Source organism: Ursus americanus, chromosome 6, assembly GCF_024610735.1.
Source record: "Ursus americanus isolate L20-20 chromosome 6, mUrsAme1.1.p, whole genome shotgun sequence".
In the NCBI taxonomy this organism is placed as follows: Eukaryota; Metazoa; Chordata; class Mammalia; order Carnivora; family Ursidae; genus Ursus; species Ursus americanus.
The window spans coordinates 57,916,623-57,942,742 of NC_142132.1; the positions used below are offsets into that span (position 1 = coordinate 57,916,623).

Sequence of the window (26,120 nt, forward strand, 5' to 3'; positions counted from 1 at the left end):
GAATAAATGTGAAATTGAGGGAAATTGGAGAAACTAAATTTGCCTCTTTGGTGTCTTACTTTGGGCCATTGTATGAATGTGTGACTAAATGAGCTAGTGGAGACTTGGAGAAACCAATTTGGGGTAGAAGCTTAATTCCATTTTAGTGTGCTCATTAGATATTAAATTTGCTTATTTTATAGATACATGGGTCATTGGATATATGATTTTGGAACTTAGCACGTAAATTTGTTCTATTATAGAAATTTGATTTCCCTTAGCATAGAAGTACTCACTTTTGGAGAGGGTATATTAGAAAAGAAAAAAAAATTATATAGGAATGAACACATTTAAAATTCAAGCTGAGGAGGAGTAGATAGCAAAGGAGACTGACAAGAAGTGACAGGGAAAATGAGAAGAAAATCAAGAGTGCTGAGTCAGAAGCGAAGACAACAGTTTTTCAGCTGTGTAGAATGTCACATAGAGAACTGGTAGGATAAGAAGATACGTATTTGGGGACGTAACCGATCAGTTAGGTAATGTGTGTTTAGATATGCAGGGCACTGATGTCAGGTTTCCTGAAACTGATGAGTAAGGCTGCAGCGGGCAAAAAGAGCTAAATACTGCAATTACAGGTTGAGAAAATGACAGCCTGTTGGGACCAGTGCACTTCTATGCAGCTTAGATACAAGTAGAGAATTTAGGACAGGAAGAGAGAAATTAGACTTTTTGAAATGTGTAGTGCTCTGAGAGAGAATAAACAGTTCTCTTTTTTCCCTTTGGAGTCCTTAGGACATTCCATGATGTCCTCATACCATAATGGGGGAACAACAACAGAATAAACCTGATACCCTGACAATGACTGAACCCACACTCTGAAAGTCACCTATTTATACTTTACGTAGGCATAAAATCATACAGTTGTAATATTATATGTAGGCTTTTGATAAGAACTTGATTTGATGATGACTGTGTCTTGATTCTAGCCCAGTTTTTTTGTTTTTGTTTTTGTTTTGCTCTTCTTACAGTGTTTGCTATTGAATCATGCTATCTTTGGTTGGAAGGCTTCTTTTCCCCTGTGTCTTAATGGATATCTGCAGAGTCATTAGTCTTTGTGTACTTCTGAAAGAATTGTCTTTAAATGCGATCTTTACCTATCGATTTCTTTGGAAAGATTAGCTTTGCTCCAATATGTTCTGCAAAATCCTGCCACCATATTCTATTCTGTTAACTCCAGGGTTGGCTTTTGCCTAGCTCTCAGTACTTTCTGTAATGTAAAGATTTAGTTCTACCTGTGTTTCCTCTTCCAATTATATTTTAATTACCCTAATTAGTTTTCTTGCCATAGATGCATGAGAAGAGCAATCTTAAATCACTTTCAGAAGAAAGCAACCCTTCCTGTTCGGGCCAGAGCTGAAAACAGATTCACCCACTGGCTGTTTTCTGTGTAACATTCCTCCACCTTGAATCACTATCTTGTTAATAACTTTATACCCAATTTATAGTAAACTACAAAGCCACTTTGTAAAAAAATTATATAAAAATAAAAACAAATATTTTCAGTGATAGCTTTTTTGTTATAAAAATAGCGCATGCTTGTGATAACATATTAAACAATACAGAATAGTTTATGATAAACATTTAAAACCTGACTATGCCTATTCCTCTGTTGACACACTGTTTTCTTCCAGTGCTAATTGCTTTTTAGCACTTTTGTTTGTATCCTTTCAGATCATTCTCTACATAAATTCTAACACATATACTTGATCGTCTCTATATATCTTTTGTTTATTTGTTTGTTTTAGTGAAAATAAGACCATTGTATACCTACCGTTAGGAAGCTTGATTTGATTTTTATAATTCTGCAGTGCCATACATTAGGTTGTCTTAGTTTCAGCCCAAAATAAAAGTTAGCATGAACCCATAAAACTGTTGGTGATACATCTCTTTCTTATAAGCTTTTCCTATAGGTGGGAAAAGTATGAAAGAGAAGAAAGTGGGAAAGGCACCCAGAGAGAAAACACAAGGAAGAGTGGAAGCAAATAGTCATTTGAGGTCATGGGTTGAAAAATATGGAAAGCCAACATAATGTCATTAGTGGAGCATTGTATTGCTGCCAAAGCTAAATCCCAAAATGATAGAGCTGAGTTGAGTAAAAAAAAAAATCACATGCTCAAAATCTTTAGAAGGCTTTGAGTTCTATAGAGGTGAAGTGATATATTGTCTCAGTGCATACAGCTAGTTAGTGTCAAAGTCACTGATCTCCTGACTCCAAATTCAGTGCACTTTTGGTGTTACCACAACCACAGATGCAAACGAACAAAAGACAAACACACTGTATTAATCCAATGCAATTGTAATACAATGTGTTTAGTAGAATGTATTGTATTAATTAAACACATGTATATTTTTAAAAATCACTTAAAGAATTGTATTTGAAATCACTGGCTAAGAACAGGAATACATTAATAAAAGGACTGAAGAAAAGAACAAGTGACAAGTAGCTTGAGGGGAAGGTCAAATTAACTTCTCTGGAAGAGAAGATGAGGTAGGAAGATCAAGGGAAATAATTTAAATGTATTGAACTTGCTTAAGAAGTGAGGTAAAGAGAAAATGCCCTTCAGTTTAAAATAAAATTCCCAACAGAAACTGAGAAGATCAAGTAGAAGTAAAAGCTATATCCTTGAGCTGCTGATAAAGAATCTAGCCTGAGGGGAGAAAGTTTTGTTGAGAGGTTGTTACCTGGCAGGAACTTCACATACATTCTCTCATTTCACCCTTAAAGAAACCTGTGAGGAAGGGATTCAAATAACCATCTTATTGGCAGGAAGGGAAACAAATAATTTAAAATTACTCTCCCAAAGTCACTCTGATAGACAGTGTCCAACACGATTCACAATCAAACCTTTCTAACTGGTTCCAAAACCTGGGTTACTGTGCTACCCTACTGCCTTTATGACTCACTAAGGTAAAGGTGATCTTAACGTCGTATCCAGAGTTTCTGGATTTAGAGATGTGGTAGCTTAATTTTAGTATTTCTGAACTATCCTTAAAAATTTAGAAAGCAAAATTAAATTCAGTTATAAAGAAGGTAAGATTAAAGGGGGAAAAATAATGGTTTGCTAGGCATTGCACATTGTTTTACAAAGGGTTTCTAAGTATAAACTTCCTGTCATTTACCTATCCTGCTGTTCCCTACTTAAAACTCTGCTTGTTTGGAGCTTGAAGAAATTTGAGTAAAGATAGGAATTCATAGCCAAGTAAACAAGTCAAGGCTGAAAAGCTGCTCCTGTCACTAAAATTTCTACCTGCAGGTCAATTCTTCCATCTGCATTGATTTTGCAAGTTGGCCCTAACACTGACACTTAGAGTCAAACATGGGACAGGACTGGACTCTAACATAGAACTTTTCTATTTTCTCAGAATCCTTTTAATATTTTATGCAAATACGGACTTGCTTTGCAGTCAGGCCTCATCTGGTTCTCCTATTTGCAAATTTGGATTCATATCCCTCTTTAAGAAACAATTGTTTTGAAGCTAAAGCTATTCATTTGCAAAAGCAGGGCTTTTTGAGAGGTAAGAAGAAAAGATTTTTGAAAAGCAAAAGTCTAATTTTAAAGAAGAGATATAAAATTTATCAGTAACAAATAGATTTAAGAGAGTCTAGAGCAAAAGCTGGACCCCTCTACCCCCCAACCCCACCTCTACCCCATGAGGTATATTGAGTAGTTTTGTCTGTTTTGGAGGGTCAGAGTAACAAAGGATGTCTGAGGGACCAGGCTTGCCTAGACCATATGGGAAAAATGCGTAGGCATGTGAGGCTCTCCAGGCTCTTTCTGGATGAGTACTTTAGTGCTCCATGTAAAGGAGACAATACTAGCAGAGTGTCAATCACTATTGAGTGATAATTTGTCATCTACACTGAAAACATTCTTTCTTCCTGTTGCTGTTCAGGGATAGCCACAGACATATTGCCTAGATTATACAAAAGTGACTCTTCTGGTGTCTCTAGACTTTGCTTCTTCCTGTTGGAACTACTCTAAGGCCAACTCCCTTTTTAGCGACTCAGGAGGACACTTAACAACCATCCCCCATCCAAAAAAACAAAAGAAGGAGAGAGACAGAGACAGAGACAGCAGGGCTTTGGATGCAAAACTACTGTGAAGGTAAAGCTCCCCTGCCCAGTGCTGTGGTGGATACAGTTTAACCAGTTTGAAGTGCCTGCCCCTTGCTGAGCTAGACCATTGGTGACATCTTGTCACCATTTCAATAAGGTATCCCAAGAGAATGCTTTATGGCTTCTGAGTCCTCATTGGCTATCTCACTTCTATCTCAGTTATAACTGGGCAGTGGAGGTACATGGAGCTCGAACTGTCAGAAAGGGATTCTTGTGACCCTTGTCACACCCTTGTCGTGTGGTCCAATGAACCTTTTTATCTCAATTAGAACATAGGCGCAAAAACCTGCTAAATATCAGTATGGATTAGAAAACAAGAGGGAGGGTAACAGAACAAGAGAGAGACTTGCAGAAGCCTTGTGCAGAGATGTATTGTCCTTCTGCATCTGTTTGGCCATTATACAAAATATTTAAGTGCACTCTGCACTTGAGGGTAATAAGGGTATTCACGTAGTTGATCAAAATTGTTCTGCCAGCCATGATGCAATGATGATGGATTGCTCCTGTCAGGATAGCCAGTGAGGAATTTCTGCATTAGGTAGCAAAGGGGATAATATGACATAGGCCTGAATTCGGATAGCAATCTAGATTGAAAGAAGACATATTGTACTTCAGACAGAATTAAACGTGTGTTCTAAAGTGGAGTAGAAATGAAATAGTGGTAAAAAGAAATTAATTCTGTGTGCTTTCCACTAATCACCTTCCCTTCAGCTGAGACTTTAGGCAAACCCTTTTATATTTTAAGCTAGAAAAATACCTTTGTATCCCCCAAAAGGTTGTTCTCAGATTAAATGGAGATCATCCGTATAAAAACAGTTTAAAAATGAAAATTGAAGGAAATATTAATATTTTCCTGAGCTCTGGAGCCAGAAACATGGCCATCGTCCTCTGATAGTCCCTTTTCAAATTACTCACCAAGTCCTACCACCTCTGAACATTCAATCATTTTGTCATTCTGTCTGGACCCTTTACCCTTTATAAAAATTTTTACTCATCCTTGGATATCTGTTTGGATGTCACTTCTTTCTGGAAGGATTTTCTCAACCCAGCTTATGAATTAGGTATCCCAGTATATTCACACAGCACCTTATACCTGCCAATAATAGCAATGATTACAACTATTTATCATGTTTTCTGTTAGAATCTAAGCTCTAGGGAAAACCAAGACTATGGTTCCAAGTCTCCTTTCATCACTATGGCATTATGATGCCTGGCACATAGCAGATCATAAGTAACTTGTTTTTGAAGGAATAAGTGAATGAATGACTTTTTCTGAAATTAAAAATTAGAGAGGAATATTAAAATGAAAATGACAAGAGTAATGATTTTAATTAAGAACTGATTAATTTTTATAAGTATTTTGATGCCTAAGGCAAATACACTTCAAAATATGTTCTCAAATTAATAGGTTGGTTTTGATACTTTATTTGATAATCACACAAAGATTTGGGAAATATAGATAATGTAGTGATAATAGATATTGATTTTTATTTTCACAAAAACTTACATTCTTTTTAAAGTTTTTTAAACATATGTAACAGTCAATATAGATCACAAATAAATGCTGTCTGCTAGATTAAATTGTTGCCTTTTTTAAGTAAACTGTATATCCAGCAGGACTCAAACTCACTATCCCTGAGATCAAGAATTGCGTGTTCTACCAACTCAGCCAGCCAGGCACCCCAAATTGACGCTTTTCATATTTCACGGATAGATCTAGCATAATACTTAAGAATACAGTCTTTAGATCTAACTTGGAGAACTTAGGAGTTCATTCTTTCCACCACTTAATAGCTGGGTTACATTAAGCAAGTTGCTTAACCTCTTACAAATGTTTCCTCATTTGATAAATGGAATTGATAAATCCCCCACTGAGGATTAAATGTTCCATACATGTTAAGCACTTGGAACTCTGGGACATAGTAGCTGCTTACAAAATAGTTCTTGTATTATTTTTCGATCAAGGTTTATATTTTCAATTTCTGAACTATCATATTAGAGAAATTAGTATCATTCTTATATTCTTAAATCATTTTGATATACTGCAATATCACAAAACGTTTCTTATATAGCTGCTGAGCCATACTGCAATTAGTATTCTCTTGTTTAATTTCATTTCACCAATATGGAACTATTGGAATTTCTGGATTATAAGAGTTTAGTTCAATGGATTTTAGTCTACTAGAGTGACTTGGTGGAGAGAGTCAATATTTTAGATGCCAATTTACCCTTGAATAACCTATAAAAATGCAGCTGCAACCTAATTTTCAAGAAAGGTTTCTTTGAAACTGACAAAATCATTCTAAAATTTGTCCCTAACAAAACAAACGCACCAAATGGTTAAGAAGATTTAGAAAATGAAGAATATGAGGGGTCATTTTCAACTGGCAGGTATTTAAAGAATTTCAAAGGTATGGTTTTAATCATATGGTACTGCTTCACCAATATGAACACAGATGCGTTGAATGAAAGCAATGCCCTAAAGGAGACCATAATAAATGAATGTATTGGGGCAGACTGTGCAAGGTGACCTCTGGCTACAATTCTCTTTCCAGAGAGCCTCTGTGTTCCTGGCATTTTCACAGCTCCCTTCCGAGGGATTCCTAATGCATGCATTACTGTGTTTAGTTCTATATGACTGCAAATCTAGCCACGGATTATTGGAGCAGGGATCACTTCTCATTCAAAGATCAATAATCTATAAGGATACCAGTATGAGAGGTGTATACTCTCCAGTACTGATATTATCTACCATATGTGGTAATTGGCCATTTCAGTCGGATCCTCTTTTGTGGTTTATATAAAAAAGGTCACATAGAAATAGCAATAATGAGGAGCCGTACAGAAGCCAGAAACACAAAGATAAAAGGTAGTAGTGAGGTGACCTTATTAAACAACAACAAAAAAAAAAAACCTCTGAGTAAGCAGAAATAAATTTTGAGAGAATGTAGAGTTTGTAATGGCAAGAGAAGACGAAACAATAGAAGCATAGACAGAGAGTGGTTGAGTCACTGTAGAATATTGGATTAGGGAGCAATTTTACCACCTGCTGGTAAAATAATGGTAAAACAGCAAGTTTATTAGAGCTGCAACATTATCTGGATGTGCTGGAAACTTTGCACCTGCCAATTTTAATCCACTATTATGTCACTACTGTGCTCCTGAGGATATTTTGATTCCAAGATTATGAACTAGTTTTGTTCTGGTGTCCCGTACTTTTGCACTAATATGACTCTTTACCATGCCATTGTTATGTATACTGAGAATATGGTGTGTAAAGTTTCTAGAGGCAAACAGAGAAATTTCACAATTCAATTAGTAATTTTAAATACTATAATCATTCTTTTAGGTAAAAGAGTTCTAGCATTGAACTAGTCTGCAGAAATATTAATATTTTTGTATGCTGTGTAAACAGAAAACAAGACAATGTCAACAGCATCAAACTGGATTAGAGAAAATTCATTTCAGTGATCACTTGACTGCTTTTTGAAAATAAGCCTAGATAAAAAATCAATAAACGACGTTTGAAATTGGTATGGATTTTGACAATAGGGAATCCTGAGGGCAATTGAAAATCTAAGGATAATTGTTCATTCTTTTCTCACGAACAAGCTGAGCAAAAATCCACAGGAATTAGTACTAATAAATTTACTTTCTGATGAATTTTACATATTATGAATTATTTATTTTTGTGTCCATCTGTCTTCTTTTGCTTAGCATAATATTTTTGGTCTCATCCCTATTGTTGCTGATATCAATAGCACACTCCTTTTTACTGATGAATAGTATTCCACTGTATTAATAAACCACAGTGTCTCCTGTTAAAAACATTAAGGTTTTTCTCACTTAATGGGCTACATTAGCGAGGAAACCATGGACATTCTTACCGACATTAAGTTAGAATTTCTATTTCTCCTTAATAAATTCTATTCTTAATAGTGGAATTACAGGGGCATTGGATAATTGCAAGGGCATATGTTTAACTTTTTAAGAAACTCCCAAACTCCTTTTTGAAATATTTATACCACTTTATATTCCCACGAGCAATGTCTGAGAGTTTTGAATGCTTTACTTCTTAACATTTACGATTGCCAGTTCCCTTCATTTTGCTTGCTCTAGTGAATGCAAAATGGTATCTCCTAATGGCTTTAATATAAATTTTCCTAGTGATTAAGATATTGAGCAATTTTTCTATTCTTATTGACTATCTGTGTATCTTCTTTTTCAGGTATCTGTTCACATTCTTTGCACATTTTTTGACCAAATTTTTTGTATTTTTATTGTTGATCTGTAGGAGTTCTTCATATATTCTTGGTAGTAGTCTTTTATTGGATATGTGTATGGTGATTATAGTTTTGTCCCCAATCTGTGTCTTTGGCCTATTTCTCCATTTTCTTAATGGTATTTTTTGATAAGCAGAAAAATTTAATTATGTGAAATCAACTTATAACTTTTTATAGTTAGTGAGTTTTTTTACATCTTGTACAAAGAAAAAAAAAATAATTAATTAAAAATATTCGTCTACTACAAAGTTGCGAAGATATGCTTCTACATTTTTTCTAGGAGCTAAATGGACACGAGTTTTACATTTAAGTTTACTATCTATCTCAATTAGTTTTGAGTAGTCCAATGTATTTGGAATTTTAAAAAATTATTTATTTACTTATTTTTTTTTAACAAATGTCCTTTGCTCCAGTTAACATTTAAAACAATAATTTAGATTTTCCCTCTTTTTATTTTGATTGGTGACTTCTGGTATTTTCGGTCTTGATTTTTTTTTTTTTTTAAATTTTAGCCAAATGATTGCTCCTTTTTTTTTTTTTTCTTTTTTAATTGAGTTGCTCTTTGCAGGCCATAGTCATATAATATTCTTACACTGTCCACTTCTGGGCCTTTGATTATTCTCTTAGTTCACCAGTATTAAATAATGTCCTATTAAATTAGCCCAGGGTCTTAATGACATCCCCAAATATAGGAATTTATCAGATTAATTTTCTTTCATTTCTTTACAAGGTTGATTTTCTTGGATTAATTAATTTTCACAATAACTCAAATATGGTTATACAGGTCGTTCTTTATTTGTCTTTATTTAATTTTTTTAACTTATAGTTTGAGATACTTGTGGCTTCACCTGAAGTTGTAAGAAACTCTGCAGGAAGATCTCGGGGAACCTTCAGCTGTGATGACCTGCATAGCTGCAGGGTACTATCACAACCAGGAAATGAGGAACGAAGCAATCCACGGACCAGTTTCACATGCAGTCCTGTGTGTGTGTGCATGTCTTTTATTTATAACCTTTTTAAGAAGGCAAAGACAATTTAAGGTTTTGGTTTTTTTGTTTGTGATTTATCTGGTGCAATATGAGTTTCAGAGAGCTCCTTAGCTTTCTTCATCTCCCCAGTCCTTTCTCATTCTTACTTATAAGGCAATGCATGCATCACTACCTGTAAAACATTATTTTTGTCTCTTTGTATTTGAAATCCTTAGATTGCTCTTTCCTCAAAATTAGGTATTTTTACCCTGACTGAATTGAACAGTTTCTTTTCTTTTTTAAAATCAGTTTGACAAAGATTATATAATAGCAAGCTTTGTTCTTTACTAAAAAAATCATTTTTGAGATTGCCTAGATAACTTTTTTCCCTGTTCTTTGTCACATATGCCATATTTACCACGATGCATTATGTTTATTCGCTGAAAAATCGTCATTTGGTTCCTGATACCTGTTCTCTTTGTTATCAAAGGATATTCCCTTCATCTTTAGTTTTATGATCTTAGCCAACACTTTCAGTTATCCCTCTCTTTCAAACTTCCTGATATTTGGAGATGTTAAGTTTCTAAGATTCCTTCCCAATCTCTATTTTTTAAAACTTTATTTTTTGTTAGAAGATTAGGTTAACAAAGAGCATCTGTTCCTTTAATTTTGTAGTCCTGCAGAGCATCTGGTAACCCAGTAGGCTATCTATTTGGTTCTTGCAGGGATCTCTAGGTGTTATAAAGAGTATTATTTGTCTTGCCTGGCTGGTGTATAATCAAAAGCCCAAAGATGGAAACACATATGGATGATGCAATGATTAAGGTTAAGATATCTGTGTTTTATAAACAGAAAAGTCAAGTGTGATAATTGCAAATGGGCCACTTGCACGTAAGTTCATGTTGATGTCAGAGTTGTGATTTGCATTTACTGATTTTGGTACTTCATTTGAAATGTTAATGATTCATTTCCACAGGCATTGACTTTTAGAATCTTGGAATTTCCTAAGAGAACAGAAAGGGAGAAACGGGAAATTACAACCCAGACTTTCCTATGAAGCAGCCTTGAATGCAAAAATATGCCAATGTATAAGTTACCATTATAGTAAGAATACAGAAATACAGGTCACATATGTTAAAGTAATTAAACAAGGAGGCCGTTAGACCTAGGTGGTTCGAATACCTTGGCAACCAAACTGAAACCTAAGCCAGTCAATTCCTGTAAATGCCTCAAGGTTAAGAAATCAAAATGCAAGAACAACCAATCACAAACAGCCAAGTAGGCTTTCCCAAATAAGGCAACTGCTTAAGTTATAGCCGGAAACGAATTCCACGCTTTGCTTGTACCTTTGCTTTATAAGAGCCTTTCCTCTAGCTCTTGTCAGTGGGGGACTCCCAGCCATTTTCAGTGCAGTGCTGCCCAGTTCAAATTGATGTTTACTCTAAAATCATAAGCTCTTCAAATTTTAATTATTTTAGCTTATTCTTTTATTTAATTTTTTTGGGAAGACTTTATTTATTTATTTGACAGAGAGAGAAACAAACAGCGAGAGAGGGAGCACAAGCAGGGGGAGTGGGAGAGGAAGAAGCAGGCTCACAGCGGAGGAGCCTGATGCGAGGCTCGATCCCAAAATGCCAGGATCATGCCCTGAGCCGAAGGCAGAGGCTTAAGGACTGAGCCACCCAGGTGCCCCAATTTTAGCTTATTTTTAAACACATTATAATTATAGGTAATGCATTTGTTAAAATTTAGGGATCTACGTATATCCCAAAATACACATATGTATATGCTAAATTGGCCATACTTTTTTTTTTTTTAGATTTTATTTATTTATTTGAGAGAGAATGAGTGAGAGCAGGACTCCCCACTGAGCAGGGAGGAGGGGAAGGAGCTCAATCCTGGGACTCCAGGATCATGACGGTGGCTAAAGGCAGATGCCCAACTGACTGAGCCACCCAGGTGCCCTAAATTGGCCATACTTTATTGTCATTGTTCCTGGCTTAATATTTATAGCCTTTTTTTCTTGGAATGGCAGGCAGGGGAATTTAACTGAATATATTGTACAAAGGTAATATATAGGATTTCGTGTCAAGAAAAACTGCCCAGTTTAGCAGTGAAACAGATACTGTAAAACATGCTACAACATCATGTCTTGCCCCCAAAAGTGCACAGTTGAAAAGAATATGAACACAACAAACAAACCAGTATCAGTGCCTCTTGAAATTCATAAAGAAAATACTTAAAATGTTTGATGAAAAGCGAATATAAAACATGTTCTCTTTAAAGGATATTTCTGAGTAAACTGTAGAATGCTACCAGTGATGTGATAATTGCCTTATTTTCTAAAAGATGATAAAATACTTTTGTTTTTGATGATGATGTTGTTATTGAGAGTTCCTAAATCTATTAGGTTTTATCAACATCATTTCTGAACCAAAAGATACTAGGAAGAAGCAATTGTAGGATTAGGCCTTTTCATTTTTTAAAATTTTTTAAAAAGATTTTATTTATTTATTTGAGAGAGAGAGAGAGTGAGTACTAGCAGGGTAAGGGGCAGAAGGAGAAGCAGGCTCTCCACTGAGCAGGGAACCTGACGCGGGGCTTGATCCCGGGACTCCGAGATCATGATCTGAGCAGAAGGCAGACACTTAGCCAACTGAGCCACCCAGGTGCCCCAGATTACGCCTTTTCCAACCTGAACAATCAACCCACTGATTTTAATAGTAAAATACCCAACATGGGGAGACTAGGTGTTTCATCCCCAGGTTAAGGGAATAAGAAGTTGAAACAGAATGTAAGTATACTTTATATTTTAGAATGGAAGTGAAATATGATTATTTAATGAAAATTGCCATTTTTTAAAGAATTTCTTATAATTATAGTTATTTCTTTTCCCTTGCTATAGGTTAGCTCTTGGACTCTGTTAGTTTCCTTTGATAATGCTTTCATAAAATTCTGTATCTAACTTATTATTGCACTTATTATGTAGTATTAGATCTTCTTTGTTGATTCTGCATCATTTCTATTAAACTGTAGGCTCCTCCTGAATATGAACCATATTTATCTTACTCATCAGTGTAATACTGACCTCTACCAAAGTATTTTTCACAGTGGAAAAAATGAATGCCTATTTTATGGTGTCTTAAAATAAATAATCTTTTTAAAAATATGCAATTAAAATGCATATTTATAATAGGAACATTAAAAAGAATAGAGAAAAAGAACAAAAGTGTCAATTAATTGTCTTATTATCCAGAGATAACTACTATATATTCTTTCAGACATTTTCCTTGTAGATGGATGCCAATATATGTTTTTAAATCATTTAGTATTCCAAAAAGGGATCAGATTATACATATTGTTCTCCAACCTCTGCTTCTTTCCCCTCTATTTAGGCTTTTCCACCCAAAACCTCATTTATTGTTGCTTTCTAAACTAGCCAACTCATGCTATGTTAGCTTTATATTTCACACATATGAAGGTGATCCTTCTTTGGCTAGTCTTATAGCCCAGCCAAACACCTTCATAGGCCTCCTTTTGTTGCAGGGACCCTGGATCTAGAGCTTGAAAGATGAAACCACCCCATTAGCATTTTGTGACAGTGTTCTCTCACTGGTATAAAAATGAATTCTTCACAACCAGAAAAATAAATATAAAAAAAATTTTAAAAAGAAGACGAATCTTAGATAGCCCTATCAGGCAACTCCTGGATTACAAGTACTATAGGTCATTGTTGTGTTTGGAATACTATGTATTCATACCTTTTTTTATATCACAAAAATCTATTACTGATCTCAAGAAAATGCCATTTTGAGAAAATTATGGAACAAATGTTGACTATGAGGCTAAAACTGCCTTCAAATTGCAAAGAAAGGTATACCTATATTCAATAGTTAGCATTCCATCTAGGGAAGATAGACTAATAAAATATGCCAACTATGTCATGTAAGTCATTGCTTGATCCTAACAATTCTGTTTTCATTCTTACAAAATACAGCAATTTCCTTAAAAATTCAAGTAGTAAGCTGCAGAATTTTGTATGAAAATTGTGTAGACACAAGCCTTTGCTAGTATGGTAAATTACTTTTCTATTGGTAAGAGAGAGGAAGACTCCCTGATAGCTTACATACATACATTGGTTGAATATAAAACCTCTTTCCTATTTTTATAATTATGGAAACAGATTAGGTTTTTGAGGTTCTTTTCAACTATATGTAACCATTATGCATAAGGAAATGAACTTTTAAAATCAACAGCTGAACAAATTCTAAATGAGCACAAGTATGTCAGAAAGATAAACCTAGAGAAATACTTTTTTTTTTTTTAAATCTGCTGTGTATTTTTTCTCTGAAACCTGGAGAAATTGTCATAGGGTGGGTGGGGATTGAGGAACTACTTCAGAAAAAAACTAAAACCTATTGCTGATAATTTTATATTTTTGTTGAAAGTTATGAATAGTTCTGATTTTAGATTCACAAATTCTATATAATTTACAAAGGCTGTCTTGTGACATTTTCTCTAAGAATGAAGAAGTTATGCACCCTCACTCAACCCAATAAAATATCATAAAGATTAAATATTACCGAATATTTAGATAGTCACATGATCTTTTGCAGGATTCAGTCCCTCTCAGGTTGTTAGGCTCTGTTGGACAGTCTACCTTTGGTTCATTATCATGTGCGCCATTTCAAGAGCAGCACAACATGGCAAATGCTGCATCAGAATGAACTAGGTGAGAAGATAGAAAGCACAGGTGAGGTAAACAAATCACAGTCTTTTATAACCTAGTCTTGGAAGTGACATCTCACTTGCTGTATTCTGTTCACGAGAAGCAAGTCACTGGATTCAGCCTACACGCAAGAGGAGGGCAATGCGCATAGTTGTAAATACTAGGAAGCAGGGATCATTGGATGCCATTTTAGAAGCTGATTACCACACAAAATAATGAGTTGCCCTCCCTATATTTTTTACTAGCCTCAAGGATATATGTCACTATATAGAGGGTTACCATTTCACTTAGGTCATTCTCAAACACTCCTAACACAATCATAAAATTCTTATCTTTTACATCAGGCAAAGAAACTATAGCATATATATATATATGCATATATAGGTACATAGCAACAGTGAAAGTTCTTTAAAGATTAATATTCATCAGTCATCCTTTATAAGCGTATCTTCAATGTAACAATATTTGGCAGGTATGTGTATATAGGTATGTGTGTGTATTTATGTGTTTGTTTAACTCTGTAGGGGGCACTGGAGAAAAATTCTACTATTTAATAAGGGGAGATGGATTCTTGTTAATTCATTCCTGATTTATAACAAATATGTATTTCTTTGGGTTGATAAACATTTTATTGAAGTGTAACATACAGAGAAGTGAAAAATCAGATGTACAGCTTCACGACTTTTCACAAAATGAAAACACCATGAGATCAAGAATGGATAACATCAGTTGCCAGAGGCATGCCTGGTGCCCATCCAGTCATTAACTTTCTAGAAAGTAACCATCATTTTCTACCACTATCTTAGCCTGTTCTGGCTGCTATAACAAAGTACCATAGACTAGGTGGTTTATAAATGACAGAAATTTATTTCTCACAGTTCGAGAGGCTGGAAATCTGAGATCAGGGAGCCAGCATGGTCAAATTCTGGTGAGAACTCTCTGGGATTGCAGACGGCTGAATTCTCCTTATATCCTCACATGGTGGAGAGCAGAGAGCTGCTCTCATGATTTCCGTAAAGACTCTGATCCCATGCATGAGGGTAGCCCGCATTAACTCATGTAATGCTGATTACCTCCCAAAGGCCCTGCCTCCTATTCCCATCACATTGCAGAGTAGGGTTTCAATACATAAAAGGGGAGGGGGACACAAATATTCAGTCCATAATAACCACCATAAATTAGTTTTGTCTGTCATTTTTCTGAAGTTTATATAAGTGGAATCAAGTATGTACACTTTTACAACAAGCTTGTTTTACTCAAAGTGGTTTGTGAAATTCAACTATGACTTTTTGTTTAGCTAGGTTCATTCATATTTGTGCTTGGGAAAAAAGTATTCTGTTTTAAGATTTTGGCAATTACTATTAGTGCTGCTGTGAACATTCTGTATACATACCTTTTAGCATATATATGAGTACATTTCTGATGGATTTATATACCTAGGAGTGTCCTAGGTCATTAGGTATGATGCATTCAGTTTTAGAAGATATTGCCAGTTTCTAAAGTTTCATCTTAATTTCATATCCATAAGAGTTGCTTTTTAAGTTGCTCCACATTTTAGCCGACACTTAATAGTAATTAGTCATTTCCATTGTAGCCATTCTAGTCAATGTTAGTGGTACTGCATCTTAATAGCTATTTCCTTGATGTGGATTTTGAGAAGTTTTTCAAATATTTAGTGACCATTTGAATTACCAATTTTGTGAAATAATTATAGAACTCTTACTGATTTTTAAATGAATAGTCTGATTTTTTTATTGATGTGGGATTATTATACATTCTATATGCTTTTCATTGGTGAGATAAATGTATTATGGATATCTTCTTTCACTCAGTGACTTGCTTTTCACTTGTTGGCTTATTTGAGAGAAATAATTTTTTATTTTAATAGAATTCAGTATATCAGTGGGACTTTTCCTTTATGGTTAGTGGCTTTTTTTCTTGTTTGAGAAGTAATTGCCAAACCTGAACATCAAGATATTGCATAGAACTTAATTGTTTTTCTTTTTATATTTAGATGTACAATTTACCTGGAATTGACTTTTAACTATGTTTTGAGATAAAGGTCAAGATACATTTTCCCCCATGTGGTTATCCTATAGACCTGTTAATTACCAATTATTAAATCAACCGTCTTTTTCCACTTCAATTCAAGGTCAACTTTTTCATCAATCAAGTGACTGTATATATGCCAGTCTGTTTCTGGACTAACTTGAGAATCGACATCTTTACAATACTGAATCTTCTAATGAATAAACATGATAAATTGTATTCATTGCCTATTGCTGCATAACAAATTATGAGAAGTTTAACAGTTTAAAACAAAACAAATTTTTTATCCTGCCATTTCCATGGGTCAGTAGTCTGGGTGCAAATTAGCTAGATTCTCTGTTCACAGTCTCACCAGGCTGAAATCAAGGTGTTGGCCAAGACTGGTATCTCATCCGAACCTTGGGGAAGTCATCATTCTCATTAGGCTGTGACTCTGAAAACCTCAAAGGATCCAGTGATTAGCACACATTGCAGGCTGTATTTCTTTTGATCTCCCTGGATCCCTCTCCTCTGTTTATACAGCAAAACCGTATTTTCTGTTTGTATGTACTTAGAAGCAGTAGTGTAGCATTAAGATAATTTATTCAGTAGTGCTAATTTGGTCTTTTGAAATCTGAGAGTAAGGAGGAGTAGAGAGAGAATGGGGGCTTTTTCCGATAATTGTGAAACTCTTAACTTTCTCATTGTTGGAATTCTTACAAATAGAGCTAAATCATACACATATTTGTAGATAATTGGATAATAAGTGCCTGTTTATTTACTGTAGTTTTGCAGTGAGCTTCTCTAGTAGAAGGGGAGGATAAAATAAAGTAACTTTATTAATTTAAAATATACACCCATTCCAGACATTTCATTTTGTTTGCCCTTTACTCTGAAATGAGTGGTGACTAAAACCACTCATTATATTGTATGAATATATCTTAGTGATATATTGAGGGAAAACGGCATTAAAATCAGGAGCCAAGAAGTCAAGCTCTTGTGTCAGGTTACATTCTTAAACATTTCTATTTTGGAAGAATCCCCTCAACCCCTAAAATGTTTTAGAGGGATGACTACTGGCTATTAGGACATTTCAAATGACTTCATCAGGAGTGAAGGAAAGTATTTGATGATCCAGTAAATCTTGTGAGTTTTGTCCATTATGAAATTTTCTATATGGAAAGACTTTTTGAAATAAAGTTAGATTCAGAAAATAAAATCACGGTTAAGAACTAAATGTACACTGCTTTTGAAAAACCATTAGGACTATAAATTTCAGCCTACAGTACCATTTAATTCCTAACATAGTATGGTTAGCTTATATCTTAGGAGAGCCATGTCTTCTCTTTTGGAGTTAGACATTTTAGGACTTTAATGAAAACACATTAGTTACCTTTAGCTAAAGCCTTTTATTACATCCTTTTCTTAATTATGTTAAAGCATAACAGAGCAGGTGAGAATTGCCATCAGTGTCTGACTCTTCTCTATACCTACCTTGTAGGAAGAAAAATTGAAAAGAAATTCCTAACTTAAAAGCAAATATTTTGGGAATAAAATTGTTGCAATACACATTATTATCATGGCAAGCAGAAAAATGTTATATGACATTTCCAAATACCAACCCTTGTGGAGAAAGTATCTTGTACTAATTAACACTACCTGGGTAGTGGGAAAAGCATGGACTATGAATTATGGCAGGTTTAAGTCTGAATCTCCACTGGATAAATCTTTGTTGGACTGAATACTTCTTACTTAATATTAATCTGATAATCTTGGGCATTTATATCTGACCAATAATTGGCAGGCTGGGTAATTTATATTTATAAACCTCAGTTTCTTCACCTGTAAATTAGATTAAATGAAGATTTACAATTGCTTTTTGGCAATCCTAAAACCAAAAAACCCTATGAAAAACAGAGCCTGTTGTAAATCATTTGTGTGGTAAGTCATTTGGTGGTAAAACATGTGTGAAGTGTTACGAGGTTAGTGAGAGTCTTTTTTTTTAATCCTATCTAATGTGAATTATCATAACTTTGGTTCTTGAACTATTAATGTAATGGAAAGAGAAAGAAATGCATTAGTTTTCTAAACTCCAAAAGAATATAAATTCTATTATATATTTTGGGCCATAGTTTCTATAAAATGATACAGATGTATACTTACTTTTTATATATAACACAGTATCTAGTATACAAAAAAATTCTAACTTCCTTTCTGCTACTTGGTATTATTCTTTAGATATTTACTAGTTTTACCTGGCTCATATTGATTTTTCCTAATCTCCAGAAACATTATAAACAAAAAATTGTGAGCCAAAGATACATTTAAGGGATGTTCTAAAAGTCAGCTTAAGGGAATTACGGATATTTTATGAAAGATTTTTTTTTTTTTTTTTTTTTTGTATCTCAGAGCTGAAAGCAGGAATGATAACCCAAATATCTAATTATGTACATCTCAAATATAGCAAATCAAGAAAATATAATAAAGTCAGGACAGTAATTATCAAGTAACTTTAAAAAACAAGGATATTGACCAGATGAACTTGGTCTAGAAAAGAATACCCATTTAGAAAATAATGAATTTTATTTTGACGTATTTGCTGCTATGTGAACACTGTAGCGTTTTAGCGTACTCATTTGTTTTCGTGCCCTTCTGCTACATTGTAGGGCCTTTGAGAGTAGGATCCATTTCTTTCTTTCTTTCTTTCTTTCTTTCTTTCTTTCTTTCTTTCTTTCTTTCTTTCTTTCTTTCTTTCTTCCTCTCTTTCTCTTTCTCTTTCTCTTTCTCTTTCTCTTTCTCCCTTCTTCCCTTTCTTCCTTTAAATCCCACTTCTTTAATACACAGCAAGCACTCAATAATTTTTCCATAAATGAATAAACACATAAATGAAAAAAAACACAAAAAAATAAGAGGATCATTTTGGACTCATGGTCAAATGACAGAGTTTGAATTAAAATACATTGAAGCTAAATCCAGATATATAACTAACAATGCAGGGAATGAGTAGACATTTTGAATGTGCCAGGGTTCTTTCTAAATGCATCAGGTACAGAGCAATTATGACTCCTGGTTATATACTGCTCTGGGGTGGAGTGTCATTTTCATAAAATTTCTAAGAAGCATGAATAAAAAGAAGTCATATAGAAGTAGAAATCAAAGAAGAAAAGAGGAATCAGGCCAAAAGAAAAAGACTAAACAGAGTCGACGGGTACCATGAGAAAGGTGGAGACTGCTACTTTCTAGCAAAATTTTCAAGACTCCGAAAAGAATAGCTCAGCTCAATATATTTTTATCTCATTAAGGTCACCAATTTTAATTAAAATAATAAAGGTCCAATAACCCATTGATTGGACAATAACCTAGGTCATAAAAAATGCAAGGCTTTCTTCTGTAATTTGTACTCAACTCAGAAGCCTCTGGCCTCTGTCTCTCATAAGGCAAATCCCAAAAGACAAAATAACAGCTTTCAAGCACTGTGATTCTAAATATAAGGTCTTCATAAAATTGTGCTTGGGTAACAAAATTGAAGCACGTACCCACACTAAGCATTATGCATAAGGTGTTTTTCGTCTTTTTGTTTTTTCCCCACTGGCTTGTTATGCTGCCTTGTTAATACATTCAAAATGTCTCCTTTGAACTTGGGATTCATAAATTTATCTGACCCATCATTCATTCATTCAGCTGTTTTGTAAAAAATGTAAAGGAATTATGTTCATAATTTTCCTGAAAGCTACTGATAAATGCTGTTTGGTTAGATAAGTGACACAGTGAGATTTAGTAATAGCAGTATTGAATTTAGAGTGAGATTAAGTCAGAGATGACTTTATGGAGACCAGAGGCAAGCTCACTAGTTGTTAAGATGAGTACAGTTATCACATCTTTTGGACTTAAAGATTAACAAGCTCATTTTTTTCAGGGCATCCAGAAATTGATCAGGATTATGCTAGCTGGCTTTTGCTAACATGGCCACAAAACACTTAATTTGAAAACAATTAAACTGAATACTTATTTATGATTTTGGTCACAGAAGCAAAGCAGCTTAAAAAAAAAAAAGAAGCAAAGTAGCTTAGAAATAATACTAACTAGCTAGTGAACTGGTCTTCTCCTAGGAAAATTTGTGTGCTAAGCCAGGTTATAATTAGAAGGTGGCTTGGTGAATGCGTATTCAGAGACAGAGTTGGTTGCATGGTCTAGCGTCATCAGTTTTATGTTACCCTCAATAGGGAGAAACATTGGCCAAGTGAATTCACACTACCTGGTCAGGATATTTGCTCTCCTAATGACCCCTTTTGTTTTACTCAAAGAGGGTAAACTTCAGTGTGATAAAGCTGTATTCTCCGAATTATAACCACAATCTAGTTATGCCTAAGACAATATCATGGACCTCTTAGCTGTGTTTAAAATGTGGACAATTTTATAGAAATTTTTCCAACTTATTTCTGCATCTGGTTAATCTTATCCATGTGTCCCTATTCGTGGGTATCTTTCTTGTTAAGTCTTATTAGCAACTATATTGTAGCTATCTATTGCTGTATAACAAACTACCCCAGATCTTAATGGCTTGAAAATACATTTATTATCTCACAGTTTCTGTGAATCAGGAATCCTTCAATGATTTAGCTGGATAGTTTTGGTTTAGGTTGTCTCGTTAGGTTTCGTCAGTGCCTTGGCCAGAATTAGAGTATATGAAGACTTGACTGGGATTCAGGAATATGGTTCTAAGATTGCTCATGTTGCTGTTGACAGTAGGATTAAGTTCTTTACCATATGGGCTACTCACAACATGTCTTTTCCCACAGAAGGTGATAAGAAAGAGAGAGAGAAAGGAAGGGAGAGAGAAAGAGAAAGAGAGAGAAACACAAAAGAGAAGCTACAGTTCTGTATAACCTAATCTCAAAATCCCTGCAGTTTTTTTCAGCTCACACAACATGGCGTACCTACTTTCAAAGCCACTCTCATATTTTAAGTTCTTATCATTGTAGCATTATACCTGTTTTATCAAAATATTTATTTGCTATTTATGGTTGCATAGTGAAGCACACAAAACTTAGCTTTTTAAAACAATATTTGTTATCTCACTGTGTGTGTGTGTGTGTGTGTGTGTGTGTGTGTGTGTGTGTTAGGAATCTTGGAGTATCTTAGCTGGTTGAGTTTGGCTTACGGTGTCTCATAAGGTTGCAGTCAAGGTATTGGGCCGGATTATAGTTTTTGAAGACCCTAAATGGGACTGAAGAATTCACTTCTGAGCTCTCCTATGTGGTTTTGGAAGGAGGCTTCAGTTCTTTGCCACTGGGCTTCTCTCATAGGGCTTATCACAACATGGCTTCTTCTAGAACAAATGATGAGAGAATGAGAGAGAGAGAAGAGAGAAAGAGAAAAACCTAATCGTGGAAGTATATACCATTACTTCTGTCATAACTTGGCCATACATTCCAATCTTAGTAAAACATGGAGAGAGATTCCACAAGGTAGTAGATTCCAGGAGGAGGCAGGGATCACTGGGGATCATATCAGAAGCTGGCTACCACAGCTACTGTGGATGTGGCTTGTTTAAATTTAGGAAGCACTAAAATAGAGCAGTTAAAACGTGGCTCCCTATTCTGGAAAAAAATGGTAATTTCTTAAAAAAAACAAAAGCTAAATATATACTTACCTTATGATGCAGCAATTATATTCTGGGAATTTATTTCAGAGAAATGGTCATTTAAGTCTATGCAAAAATATATACATAATGTTCATAGAAGCTTTTTGTAATAGTCAAAAAGTAGAAATGCTCAAAATGTTCATGTGATTGGTTAAGCAAACTGTGATTTACCTGTACCATGAAATACTACTCGCCAATGAAAAGGAACAAAATATTAATGGGTGCAATGAATGAACCCATCTTGAATGAACCTCAGGGCATTAGCCTGAGTGAAAAACAATCAATCTCAAAATTTACATACTGTATGATTCTATTTATACAGGATTCTTGAAATAAAAATATAGCATGGATAACAGATTAATGGTTGCCAGGATTTAGAGATAGGGAGAGAGAGTGAGTGTGACTCTAAAAGGGTAGTCTGAAAGAAATCTTTGTGGTATGGAATAGTTCTGTACCTTGGTTGTGGTGGTGGTTACATGAATCGACACATGGGATAAAATGACTTGAAAGTACATACACACTTTGCACCAATGGCAATTCCCTCGTATTGATATTATACTGTAGTTACAGGTAATGTAACCATTGAGGGGTAAAACATGAAGGGTGCATGCCAGCGCTGTGTACTATCTTGCAACTTCCTGTAAATATACAATTATTTCAAAATAAAAGATTAAAAAATAATGCATGGCTCTTCAAATCAGATAGTGTTCAAACCCCAGCTCTGTTACCTATTAACTGTGGATAAATTGCCTAACCATTTTTATTAGTTTACAAGGTCACAGTTAATTTGTTAGGATAATTTGTGGTGACAAAAATTTTATGTGGAGGCTAGAAAGAAAACACCTGCAAGTGAAAGCATAGGAGGCTTAAGATTTTACCTTTCCTTGCTTCCTACTTTTCAAATCTGTACAAAAGAGAGGTGAAGAGATGGTGTGGGAGGGGCAGAGGGGGAGAGTGAAATCCTTCCAGAATTTCATGGTCAATGGATAATTTACAGCTTGTGTTATTCTTACCAGGGAGTGGCATTCTTTTTGTTTATTTGTTTCAAATTTTATTTAATTTACAGTTAGTTAAGACATAGTGTAATATTGGTTTCAGGAGTAGCATTTAGTGATTCATCACTTACATACAACACCCAGTGCTCATCACAAGTGCCCTCCATCACCCCAACTTCCTGGGGGTGGCATTCTTGAAACGTTGATTTTCCTTCTTGGGTATAGCCATGGCATAAGCCTTTGATACTTTAAACTATTGGTCCCAGTTCTTATGTTATTCATATTTCAGTGGTCTTATTTAGAACCATTAGTAATTTCATCGTGTTTTATCTTAGACCTTAAATTATATTTTCACTTCAAATCTTTTTTTTTAAACAACTGATAATAAATTTATAAAAAGGTTGATTTAAGTATCAGTAGTGGTGACTTCAACCTCCACTTGTGGCTCAATACTGATGGAAGTAATCTGCTTACCAATCTCAGAAGGACTGTGCAAATCAATGCGCCATTTGTGGATCCTCACTTGAAAACGATACCAAGTCTTAGAACTTTCACCACGAGTTTTTCTTGTAGTGATTCTCAGAGTCTTGGTGGGATCTGGACTGGTCCTTTCACTTGAAGATTCTTTTCCCTTGCCCTCTCATCAGGTTAGGGCATTCCTTCTCTAAAGATTTCCCTGCTGCTGGCTCGAGTAATTCTAATTTGGTGAATAACTTCTGGTTCCACAGGTGTCCTTCCCGTATCTTTAAAAGCCACGGCTGCGGTGCGGCTTCCTGATGCCCCTGTTTCTCTGTGAGAGGGAACAGCAGGGAGTCAGGAGCTGCATCAGAAACTCTGGGCAGACAGAGCCCCAGTGCAGCTGGACCGCGTCTTCCTCGAAGTGTAGCTAGCAGTCTCTCTCTGCCACCACTTCAGGAGTGTGTGTAAACAGTTACCATATATTGTTCTATTTATAAATTCTTATTAGCATCATTACTTCCTACTTTTGCTGTTCTAATATTGATTTACAATCCAACATTTCCATTTCCTCAGCCCTAGAGATGGACATGTTTTGTGTTTTCAAATGTGAAAAAAGGAGGAGGATACCTGTAAGTGGATGCTTTTAAAACATCTACTCTTACATAATCACTTGCCTCATGTGCAAAATGGGAATTATAATATCTAATTTAAAGACTTACCATGGGGATCAAATGAGATAATGTTTGTAAATGGCAGAGCACATGGTCTGTGTTGGCTTAAACATTGAATAAACAGTAACACAATGTGCCGGCACCTATATTTTCCTCTGCTACTGTTTCCCTTCAGATTTGTTCATGAACATTCTGTGTTCTGCACTGGCTCATGATGGCAGTCGTCCATTCAGCCATTCTGAAGTTGTGCTACATTTTCTGGGTCCTGTCACCTCCTGTAGGTTCCTTCACCGACTCATTTCTTGCCCATTACTCTGTGCACATCAGATTCCACTGGGTACTGAAGCCACATTGGAAAGAGATCCTTCTTCCCCTTTTGTTCTTTTCAAGTATTGAGTTACACTCCACAACAACAGAAAGTGTCCCTTTTTTCAGAGTCGCTCATGAGTCACAAGTTTACAGGGTATCAGGCCAAAGGCTACTTCAAGGGAAATCATCACACTATACTGAGACTCTCCTCTACCCTCGGGCCACCAGCCTGCGTTTTTGGACAGATTATGCACATCGCTTCTATTTCACAGAGAATGAGTTCCTTTCTAGGAGGTTGCTCAGTTCCTCAAACAAATAGACTTCTTGTTCCAAAGAGACAAGGTTAATACGTTCCATTACAAAATCAGAAGGAAACACTATTTTCTTTCTCTTTTCTCCTCATTTTATGTTCAGAAAATCCACTAACTGGATGATATGTATATTATTTCTCTCTGTCCTGACATGCCTAAATGATAAGTAATGTGTTAGAAAATTAGAAACTATCCTAACCAAACAGCTGTATTATAAGAGACAATAAGAGACAGGAAGCAACACTTACTTCTTGAAACAAGGAAGAATACATTGTCTTGAACTCTCTAGGCTGCCCGTCCCACCCCCAACTCCGCCTCTCTGTCTCTTCATATGTATATAAATTCGTATATATAAATGCAGCAAAAGTAAATTTAATGCAACTATCCCAGTTTACTGTCAGACACAATATAATGAAGTACACTTAACTAAGATTTTATATCTTTACTGTCATATCAACAATTAACATGATATTTTCTACAATTTATATGCTAGGTAAGGATTTAACCTCCTGCTAGCAGATACACAAATATTTTGTATGAAGGAAAAGCAAGCACAACTTGAGCGGGTGTAACTTCACGCTGCAGATTTCAATGGGCACCATTTCTTTCATTTAGCAGGTGAAGGGTAATGTTACTCTGAAGACAGTCAAAGAGGTGGAATGTTTGCTACCTCTGTGTGTTTGGCAGCCTGCCAGCATCCCTGGCAATAGAGTCTGCTAAATTTCTTTTTCTTATCATTTTTGCTCTTGTAGACTACTGAATACAATGCATAGAAACACAATCCTTTCAAAATTACACAGCCTCCAATGCTCCTTACAATGTTTTTGGCTGCTATCAACCAAAACCCCAGCTTCTGCTGACTTCCCATTTTAAATGACTCTTAAAATAATTTCTTGAATTCCACTTTCATGAAGCAATTCTAAGGGAGAAAAAAGAAATCCCCTTAAGAAATTTGGGTAAATATGGCCAAGGGCCAAAGCAGAAAATGTGCTTTGCAAAGCAGTAGCCTGCCATTTCTTACATATTAAACCCATTATTGTGAATTGGGCTTTTAGTCACTTCTTTCTTCCTGAAACTTGTCTTACAGCCGTAGGCACTTGGAAATGCTCCGAATTAAAAAGTTTGGGAGTCTTAAATTAGTTCATGGTCTGTGATGGGTGAGTCCAGAACTGATTTAGGAGGCCAAGGTGGGTTAATACTACTGATTTGCAAGATGGTTTCAATATTTCTTCTCATCAGCTTAGCTCATACCCGATTATAAGATAATAAATTATGCTGGAAATCATCTTATATCTATTTTAAGTATTAGTACAATAATACAAATTTTCTCTGACATGTAAATGGTATAGCTTCTTAATTTATCTTAGCTAGTATGATATATGAATAAATTACTATTTTTTGCTTTTTAATTTTAAAATCTATAATCTATATCAAATACCCCAAAGCAAGTAAAGACATTTGGAATACTATATGGGCATTACAATTTATGAGGATTGCTTCTCTTCATCTGCAAATATGAGGATACCTATTATTAGAATAAATATTTTCTGTCTATTTAAAGATAATC

At 35.1% G+C, this 26,120-nt stretch overlaps 1 protein-coding gene and 1 pseudogene across 5 annotated transcripts in view; one reads left to right on the top strand and one right to left on the bottom strand.

The window, feature by feature from the left end:
• The window catches only part of CTNNA3 (catenin alpha 3), a 1,641,479-nt gene that overhangs the window by 1,352,597 nt on the left and 262,762 nt on the right, over positions 1-26,120 (top strand). The window lies entirely within an intron of this gene.
• LOC148109815 (small ribosomal subunit protein uS10 pseudogene) overlaps positions 23,160-26,120 on the bottom strand; it is a 28,722-nt pseudogene continuing 25,761 nt past the window's right edge.